We start from the raw sequence: 10,000 nt of genomic DNA, 5'->3' as shown, positions 1-10,000 counted from the left end.
ACCCTCTCATTCCCTGCCTCCTCCCCCCTCCTTTCCTCCTATCCCTCCCCTCCTCCGTCCTCCTATCCCTCCCCCCCTCCGTCCTCCTATCCCTGCCCCCTCCTCCCTCCTCCGTCCTCCCGACCCTCCCCTTCCCCTCCGCCCCTCTCCCCCCTCCGACCCGTCACTCTACCATCTACCGACAGATTCCCCAGTATGACTCGTGACGTGGTGGGGGACGGACGCGCGGCCCCGAACGGAGAGCGAAACACAGAGAGAGAGAGAGAGAAAGGGAGCGAGAAAACGAGAAGAGGAGGAAGAGGGAGATAAGACAAGAGAGTATTTGATGGTGTTGACATCACTCGTTCTGTGACGTCTTCAAGAAGGCAGATTAAGAGTGCGTTTCCTTTCTTTTTATTTTTAATGTGTTTGCTTTCATCGAGTGTCATTGTCATTTTTTTACTGCTGTCGCTATCACCATTATTACCCGTATTAGCTCTCTGATTATATTACTCTTAAGGCCGTTATCATTCCATTACTAATATCAGTTCTATCGGAAATATTATCAATAACAACGTTCTTTAGTACCAATTCTTCGCCTAAATGACTGTTAAAGAAAAATAGTAAACGCAAATTCATAGTAAAAACAACCACAACAACAACAACAAAACTGCGACGTGCGAAAAGCAAGGAAAACAGAAAATACTGTGCTAAAGGTATACGATAATAGAAGAAAGATATATAAGTGATGTAGCTGAAAGCATTATTGATTATTGTGATTGAAGCAAAATCAAAAATAAGAAGATGGAAGGGGAGGAGGAGGCAAACAAAGTGAAGTAAAATAAATAAAAGGATTAGGGGGAGAGAGAGAGAGAGAGAGAGAGAGAGAGAGAGAGAGAGAGAGAGAGAGAGAGAGAGAGAGAGAGAGAGAGAGAGAGAGAGAGAGAGAGAGAGAGAGAGAGAGAGAGAGAGAGAGAGAAAGAGAGAAAGAGAGAAAGAGAGAGAGAAAGAGAGAGAGAAAGAGAAAGAGAAAGAGAAAGAGAAGAAAGAGAGAGAGAGAGGGAAATAAAGAGAGAGGGAAAGAGAGAGCGCGAGAGGAGCATACCCCTAAGTGTTGCTATTTGCAGTGAGGGCCTGACGGAGCTCTCGACCCCACGTGCCCAGAACTTTCCTCTCGCCGTCGCAGCTCAGCGTCACGTCACGGGGCACTGCGAGGACCGTGCCACTTCTGTCACGGGGACGCAGTGAAGGGGGAAAAAAACTGCCATTCAACCTTACAGTGCCGCCGCAGGTAAGCATCAGCACTGTAACAAGGCCACTGTATCGGCTTCCTTGGGTCGCGAGTGCTTCATGGTGACGAGCTGGTAGGGGGGGGGGGTAATGGGTAGGGGATAAGGGGGGGGGAGGTGACAGCTGTACACCTGACTCACAGACACATGTGCAAATACCCTTGCTATTGTTAGGTGGGGAAAGAGGGGGTATTCAGGGTCACAGGTGATTGTGTATGAACGTGCTTGTGAGTCTGTTTGTTTTTGTTTGTTTGTTTTTCTTGCTAACTGCGGCCAAAGAAAAATACGTCGGATAATCAATGAATCATCAAAGCGGTCTAAAATTGGCACGTTGGCAAAGCAAATACAAACTCATTTTCTCCCCCACTCCACCTCCCTCATTTTCTTTCTCTTTTCTCTCTCTCTCTCTTCCCCCCCACTCTCTTTCTCCCATCTCCCCCATTCATATCTCTCCCCGCCCCTTTCTTCCTCTCATTCATCCACCTACCTACACCAAAAGAAAGAAAGAAAAAAACAAAAACACACAAATGACCAATCTCCAATCAGTAATTAAGGAACAAGCAAATGCACCGAACATTATCTGAAAGCAAACCAGGCGCGCACGTTCATTGCTTGACCTGGAAATGTAAACAATACGAGAACTTTTTTTTTATAGATACAAAAGATGATAATTTCACACACACACACACACACACACACACACACACACACACACACACACACAAAACCACACCACACACACCCCACCCCCACACACACACACCTGTGAACTCTAAAAAAATTTTATCCCGATGTATAAATCAAATCAAAAATAAAAAAAATCAATTAATAAATTTATATGACGCTTTGCATCATATGCATTATACAAAAATAAAACCTTTCAACACACCAACCAACCACACACACACACACACACAACACCACACACGCACATACATATGTATATGTATATGTATTTATAAATTTACATATACATACAGACACAGATATACTTACAAAATTTCATCTACTTTATTACTTATATATCACTATATTTTTATTTTTTAATAATATATATATATTTTAAATTTTTTTTAATATATTATAATATACATTATATTAATATTTATATATATTAATATATTTTTTTATATATATGGGATATTTTACCAAAAGCTTGAATTACACCACTTTCCCGATTCCTCCCCCTACCCAGTGGACTCACGAATCAGTTTTCATAAAATTTACCCACGTCTGCCTTTCCGGCAAACAGCCACGGGCCCCCCCACCCCCCACACCTCCCTCCCCCCACCGAATTCCGTCACTCTTTTTTTCCAACGCGGCCATCAAGACTTTCGTTTTTTGGGGGCCACTTTCTGGAAAAGTGTTTAGTTGAGGTGAAGGGAAGTGATAAGGAAACATCCCATACCTAAATACATACGTTTTTTCTTTTTTTCACCGCACGCCACACAGCTTTACACACCCCACACACCACACGCTCCCACACAAACAACCAAAAAAGGGTTTTTACGACATGATGAACTATTTTTCTCAAGGTACTCCGTTGCTCTGTCCTAGCACAGGCCCCACCCCCACCCCTTACCCCATTTATCACCCTTCCCACTGCCCCTCTTTCCCTCCCCCTAACCCCAAATTTCCCAATTCCTCTAAAACCCTTTTTTCTCCTACCAAACCTACCGCCTCTTTTACCCTTCACCTACCCTCAACCCCCTTTTTTTTTCACTTCCCTTCCCCTTACGCCCCCTCTTTTCTGCTCTTCCTCTACCCCCCCCCAAACCCCCTCTTTCTCCTTTCCTACCCCCCCTACAACCCGACTCTCTACCCACCCTACCCCAACCCCCCCTTTTCCTTCCCTGTCTTTTTCTCCCCTCTCCTCCCCACCCTTCCCTTACGCCTGCACTTTACCTCACTTCACCTAAAAAAACACTGCCTATTCTTGGACTAAACAGGCATCGACGCTGGACAATGATTTAGATTATAGATAAAACAAAAAGGTAGAAGAACCTGAGGGCAAAGCTGGGAAAGAGAGAGGGAGATAGGGAGATGGGGAGATGGGGAGGGGGGAGGGAGGGAGGGAGGGAGGGAGGGGGGGGGGAAGGAGGGAGGGGAAGGGAAAGGGGGAGAGAGAGAGGAGAGAGAGGGTAAAAAAGAAGAGAAAGAGAGATAGAGATAGGTAGAGGAGAGAGAGGAGAGAAGGAGAGGAGAGAAAGGCAGAGAGAAAGCTCAGCGAGGAGAAAGAGACGTTGTTTCGGCAGCTTAAAAGGGTGGAATTTCAGCCCCGGGGGAAAATACACACAAGCACTGAAACACACACACACAAACACGACACACCCCTTTGTTTAACCGCTCACAACATACACACATTTTTGTAAAAAACTTTAAAATTCCTCTCTTCTCTCTCTCTCTCTCTCTCTCTCTCCTCCTCTCCTCATCTATCTCTCTCTCTCTCTCTTCTCACAACACACACACCCCACGCCAATGTTTGTTTCTTGCACCCCACATATGCGGGATCTGCCCGCGAAAAAAATTATAAACAAAATAAGGAAAACAAAAGGGAAAGGGGGAGCCAGGAGAGATAGAGGATAAATGATTATAGTAATAGATAAATGACAGTAGGGGAAGGGAAGGGGGGGAGGGAAGGGGGGGAAGAGAGAGGGGAAGAAGAGGAAGAAGAGAGAGAAGAAAGGGGAAGAGGGGGAAAAAGGGGAAAAGAAAAGAAAAGAGAGAGAAAAGAGAGAGAAGAAGGAGTAGGGGGGAGGAGGAGAGATTTAAGAAAAAGACATGCCTAAACCGAAACTTCACACTCTATTTAAAGCCCATACAAAAAAACATAAAAAACAAACAAAACACTAAAAAACCCCAAAACCAACACACAAAACACACACAAAACACACACTCACACACCAAATCAAAATTTCCCAAAAAATGCTTTCACTTAATGTTATAGCCTTTTTCTTATTCTAAAATTTTAATCGGGCTCAACTTTTTAAACCCGATTTAACAAGAGACCGTTCCCCCCCTCCCCCCGCCCCCCCTTTTCCCCCCCTTGGGAACGAATTGGAAGAGGGTAAGAATATTCGAGAAATCTTGGCACTCGAAAAAAAAGGGGACTGGCGTGTGTTAATAATGTTTGCCGAAGTTACTTTTAAAATCTCAATTTTCTTCGACCATTTTTTTTTTTTTTTAATTATTTTCTGTTTTTTTTGCCCCTATTTTTGTGCTTTTGTCCTTATACCTTTTCTCTATTATTTAACCTTCCTTTTCTCTTTCTCTTTCTCTTTCTCTCTCTCTCTCTCTCTGATAAAACCTCGTTCTCTCCCTCACCGATTAATCTCTCTCTCTCTCTCTCTCTCTCTCTCTCTCTCTCTCTCTCTCTCTCTCTCTCGTTTACTCCCCCTCTCCTCTCTCGCTCTCTTCTATCTTTCTCTACCTCTTCCTCTCTCTCTCTTCCTCTCCTGCCACTCCTGAACATTCGAATATAGTCCGTAAGAGACAAAATATCGGCATTTTCCTTTTTCTGTTGGGAGTGCCATTCGTTACCAAAATTTTTCCCAAATTTCCCATTAAATTTCAGGTCAATTTTGTTTATACCTCTTTTAGCCCTTTAAAATGCAAAAAATCTCCTTTCCACCCTTCTCGCTTTTAGTCTCTGTCTACTTCTGTCTGTCTGTCTGTCTCTGTCTTTCTCTCCCTTTCGTTTTTTTTCTCTCTCTCTTTCTTTCCCTTTCATTTGTCTTTCTCTCTCTCTCACTCTCTCTCATTCCTATTTCCCTTTTTTTTCGTTATCGACGAGTCCTCGTCTCTCTCTCTCTCTCTCCCCCCTCTCTCTCTCTCTCTCCTTCTCTCTTCTCTCCTCTTCTCTCTCTCTCTTTCTCTCTTCTCTTCAATACCTTTACCACTTCACCCCTTCTCCCACCCTCCTATCCCTTCTATCCTTCCCCGCCTTTTATCCCTCCGTACCTCCCTTCCCCCCTCCCCCCTCCCCTTCCCATCCTTTCCCCTATCAGCCGGAAAGGTCGGGTCACCCCCCCCCCCCAGGCCACCCACCCTCAGATGTCACCCTCGCTGATCTATGGCTCTTCCGCAAGCCCGCCTGTTCAGCTCCGAAGATTATTCCACGTTTGAGCTGCCTTCCCTTCTCTTCTTGGTTGGGTTTTTAGTTATTTTTTTTTATTTTTATTTGTTTAATTTTATTTGTTCATTTTTACTTAAACGTCCCGATCTGTGTTTCGTTTTTCTTTCCATACGTGTCTTCATTTATTGGTGTATTTGTTATTTTTGTTTATTGTTTTTTGTAACTGTCATTCTTGATTAAGGTCTCATTACCATTATTTTTTTTTATTTATATCCTTCCTATATTCGTCTCCTCTTCCTTCCTCCATCTCCTTCCCCCTTTCCTTCCCCTTTCTCCTTCTCCTTCTCCTTTCCTTCTCCTTCCCTCCTTTCCTTCTCCTTCTCCTTCTCCTTCTCCTTCTCCTTTCCTTTTCCTTCTCCTTCCCTCTTCTTTCTTCTTCTTCTTCTTCTTCTTCTTTTCTTCTTCTTCTTCTTTTCTTTCTTCTTCTTCTTTCCTCCTCTCCTCTACTCCTCCTCCTCCTCCTCCTCCCTCCCCTCCTTCCTCCTCCTCCTCCTCCTCCCCCCCCCAAACCTCCCCTACCTCCTTCTAACCCCTATACCTTCTTCTTCGTCTCCTGCCCCCCTCCCCCTCCCCCCCCCCCCCCTCCTTCTTCACCGTCTTCATGACATTAACAGCTGTCACGTGTTCTTGCCTCCATACGCTCTGAGATGCCGCGTGTTTTATTCCTTTTTGTGTAAATGTTTGAATTTTCGTGATTTTTCCTTCGCTTGTGTGTTGGAGAGGGAGAGAGGAAGGGAAGGAGGGAGAGAGGAAGGGAAGGGGGTAGAGAGAGGGAGGTAGAGAGAGGGAGGTAGAGAGAGGGTGGTAGAGAGAGGGTGGTAGAGAAGGAGAGAGGAGGAGAGAGAAGGAGAGAGAAGGAGAGAGAAGGAGAGAGAAGGAGAGAGAGAGAGAGAGAGAGAGAGAGGAGAGAGAGAGAGAGAGAGAGAGAGAGAGAGAGAGAGAGAGAGAGAGAGAGAGAGAGAGAGAGAGAGAGCAAGCGTTTATGCGTATTTTTCCCCCTTTTCGATTACAAAAAAATAACAGGAAATTAGTAGGAAAATTATAAATACCAAAACAAGATTATCTATACAATCATTGTATTAAAAAAACAAGGCAGTTCCATAATGAAACGGGTATCTACACAAATAAAAGGAAATAAGCAAACAACTAAATAAACACATCATACATAAATAAATGTCGAGAGCAAAGCATATAAAAACTCCGATATAAAAAAAAACAACAACAGACAGACAGACCCTCTCCCTATAAAACAAAAACAACGTCCCGACTCATGCATTCAGGCTTCATCCATCACGATAATCCAAAATGGTGCCAGATTATGCATACATATATATATCATTACCTCCGCCCACGCCCATTCCCTCCCCCCCCTCCCCCCGCCCACTGGCATACCACCCTACTCACCTACATTACAGTATGACGCGCTCGAATACTCTGACGGTGTACTGACGGTGAAATTAACCAAAAACAGAGCAATGGAAACCGAACTTAGTGTATTCCCCGTTTCGAATGAAATATGGCGGTTTTCTTCTTTTTTTCAATTTATTTTTTTATTATTATTAGGAGCGGTAGGTATAACCGTGACAAATCGTGTGAATGGGAAATATTGCACTTACAAATAGTGCATATAACCGAGTGAACGAATACACACACACACACACACACACACACACACACACACACACACACACACACACACACACACACACAGAGTCAAAATAGATAGATAGTTCAGATAGAGAGATAGAAACAGAGAGAGGGAGATAGTTAAGATAGAGATATATATATATATATATATATAGATAGATAGATAGAGGGAGAGAGAAAGAGAAAGGCAGATGAATAGATAGATTGATAGATTGGTTGAGGGAGGGAGGGAGAGAGAGGGAGGGAGAGGGAGAGAGAGAGAGAGAGAGAGAGAGAGAGAGAGAGAGAGAGAGAGAGAGAGAGAGAGAGAGAGAGAGAGAGAGAGAGAGAGAGAGAGAGAGAGAAAGAGAGAGAGAGAGAGAGAGAGAGAGAGAGAGAGAGAGAGAGAGAGAGAGAGAGAGAGAGAGAGAGAGAGAGAGAGAGAGAAAGAGAGAGAGAGAGAGAGAGAGAGAGAGAGAGAGAGAGAGAGAGAGAGAGAGAGAGAGAGAGAGAGAGAGAGGGAGGACAAGTTGTGGCGAGGGATATGCGCACTGGACCAGTTCTTCCCTGGAAATGCATAGAAAAAATACAAGTAATTCGTCATGACTGGAACATCCCTATTTCCTCCCTTCTTCCTCTCCTCTTCTCTCCCTGCCTCTTCTCCCCACCCCCTTCTCTTTCTTCCTCTTCTCTTCCCTTCATTTCTCGTTCTCTCCCCTTTTCCCCCCTCACTTCTTGCTCTCCCCTCTTCATTTCCTCCCCCCCCCCCCCCCCCCTATTCTCTTCTCTCGTTCCCTCCTCTCCCTCTATCCCCATGTCCACTTTTCATCACCTCATTATGTCTATACTCACCATCATCATCATTATCATTACCTTCCTAATAATTATATCTACCCTGCACCACTACAAGTATCATAAATCGCATCACATAAAATATCACATAAAATATGTTTCTTTGTAGAATATCTTTCACCATAAGAACAAGACTACACAATATCGCAATGACCACCACACCATCACCATCCTCCCTTCAAGCATCACTGTCCTCACCATTACAGTATACGCTGCAGTGACGGGGAGGGAGGGAGGGGAGGGAGGGGGGAGGAGAGGGGGGAGAGGGAGGGAGGGAGGGAGGGAGGGAGGGAGGGAGGGAGGGAGGGAGGGAGGGAGGGAGGGAGAGAGAGAGAGAGAGTTAGAGTGAGGAGAGTGAGGAGGAAGAGGGAGAGGGAGAGTGAGAGGAAGAGGGAGAGGGAGAGTGAGGGAGAGGGAGAGGGAGAGTGAGAGGGGGAGAGGGAGAGGGAGAGTGAGGGAGGAGGGAGAGTGAGAGGGGGAGAGTGAGAGGGGGGAGAGGGAGAGAGGGAGAGAGGAAGAGAGAGAGACAGAGCGACAGAGAGAAATAAATAGAGAGAGAGAGACAGAGAGCAATAAATAGAGAGAGATAAAAGAGCCAGGTGTTATTACAGTACTTCCTTCCCCCACCCTCACCCCCCACCCCACCCTCACCCCCACCCCACCGCACCCACCCTACCCGACCACACGCAACCCACCACGTGGTATAATACTCACCGACGAGAGGCGCTGGTGGTTCAGTAGCTCAGTGGTTCAGCGGTTCAGCGGTTCTGTGGTTCAACGGTCCAATGCCGGGTTGAATCTCGAGCGACCTGCGGGAGATAAATCATGTTGAAGTTATTGATCACTTTATTGAACACACACACACACACACACACACACACACACACACACACACACACACACACACACACACACTCACACACGCATAAAACACACACATTCAGATACGCGCAGTCAAAGGGGGCCTCTCACCTGTCCGCATTTACATATACACTACGTGACCCTGTGGGCAAGGGTTATCGGCCTCTTACCCTATTCTAATATTTATTCGCATACTCTCATGTCTGCTCTCTCTCTCTCTCTCTCTCTCTCTCTCTCTCTCTCTCTCTCTCTCTCTCTCTCTCTCTCTCTCTATATATATATATATATATATATGTGTGTGTGTGTGTGTGTGTGTGTGTGTGTGTGTGTGTGTGTGTGTGTGTGTGTGTGTATTTGTGTATTTGTATATATGTGTATATGTGTATATATGTATATATATGTATATATATATATATATATATATATATATATATATATATAGTTCTACCCGAAATCTTTCAGCGTCTCTGTTCTTCCTGATATTTCCCCCTCCCTCCATCTCGACTTTTCCTCCATGCTCACCCTCCCTCCCACCTCCCCCCTCTCTCTCTCCCTGCCATTATCTCCCTTTGTCTCTATCCCTGGCGCTTCCCCTACATCGCCAGCAGCCGTGAAGCAGCACAGCAGCACTACCGTTAAATAATAAGCGGGTTATCGCGCCTCGGGCAGCCGCCAACACGGTCAGCGCACGCCCGCGTCGCTCGCCCGCCCGCCCGCCGCCGTCGTCTCGGCCGCCCAAGTTATCGTACCTGGCCCGCCGATCTTCTTGCGGCCGATCTGCTCTTACGCAAGCAATTATACGCGCTACGAGAAGAGAAGGGGGGGGGGGGGTGCGACGATCACACAGCATTACAATGATCTACAGCCGTGACCGACATTTCAACGTCGTGTATTCTGCGTCACTGGGTAAAGAACGGCGATGCGGGAGCTTGCTTCATCGGCAAATGCGATTGCACTTATTGGGCCTTTCTCTCTCTCTCTCTCTCTCTCTCTCTCCCTCTCTCTCTCTCTCTCTCTCTCTCTCTCTCTCTCTCTCTCTCTCTCTCTCTCTCTCTCTCTCTCTCTCTCTCTCTCTCTCTCACTCTCTCTATCGATCTTACCCTTCTCCATTCCCTACTTCTTATTAGGCCTCTCTTACTCTCTGTCTGTCTCACTATCTATTTACCTTTGCATACCTTTATCCCTCTCTGTCCCTCCCCTTTTTTTTTTTACCTTTCTCCTACCTCCCCCTTCCCTCTCCCCTTTTCCCTTCCTCCCT

The 10,000-nt window shown here is 45.8% G+C and overlaps 2 protein-coding genes across 4 annotated transcripts in view; one reads left to right on the top strand and one right to left on the bottom strand.

Moving 5' to 3' along the window:
- LOC125037295 (transcription initiation factor TFIID subunit 10-like) overlaps positions 1 to 10,000 on the bottom strand; it is a 52,067-nt gene that overhangs the window by 13,418 nt on the left and 28,649 nt on the right. The window contains exon 2 of one of the 2 annotated variants that reach the window (XM_047630363.1): positions 8,596 to 8,690. The gene's annotated coding sequence lies outside the window, so the exon portion shown is untranslated. Of the gene's footprint in view, positions 1 to 1,084; positions 1,221 to 8,595; positions 8,691 to 10,000 lie in introns of those variants that run through there. The other variant, XM_047630364.1, reaches the window with a different exon arrangement.
- LOC125037294 (chloride intracellular channel exl-1-like) overlaps positions 208 to 10,000 on the top strand; it is a 33,136-nt gene continuing 23,343 nt past the window's right edge. The window contains exon 1 of one of the 2 annotated variants that reach the window (XM_047630361.1): positions 208 to 376. The gene's annotated coding sequence lies outside the window, so the exon portion shown is untranslated. Of the gene's footprint in view, positions 377 to 1,136; positions 1,271 to 10,000 lie in introns of those variants that run through there. The other variant, XM_047630360.1, reaches the window with a different exon arrangement.

This window comes from Penaeus chinensis, chromosome 23 (assembly GCF_019202785.1).
Source record: "Penaeus chinensis breed Huanghai No. 1 chromosome 23, ASM1920278v2, whole genome shotgun sequence".
Taxonomy (NCBI): Eukaryota; Metazoa; Arthropoda; class Malacostraca; order Decapoda; family Penaeidae; genus Penaeus; species Penaeus chinensis.
The sequence above is the reverse complement of the archived record's forward strand: the minus strand, read 5'-3'. Positions and strand labels throughout refer to the sequence as shown.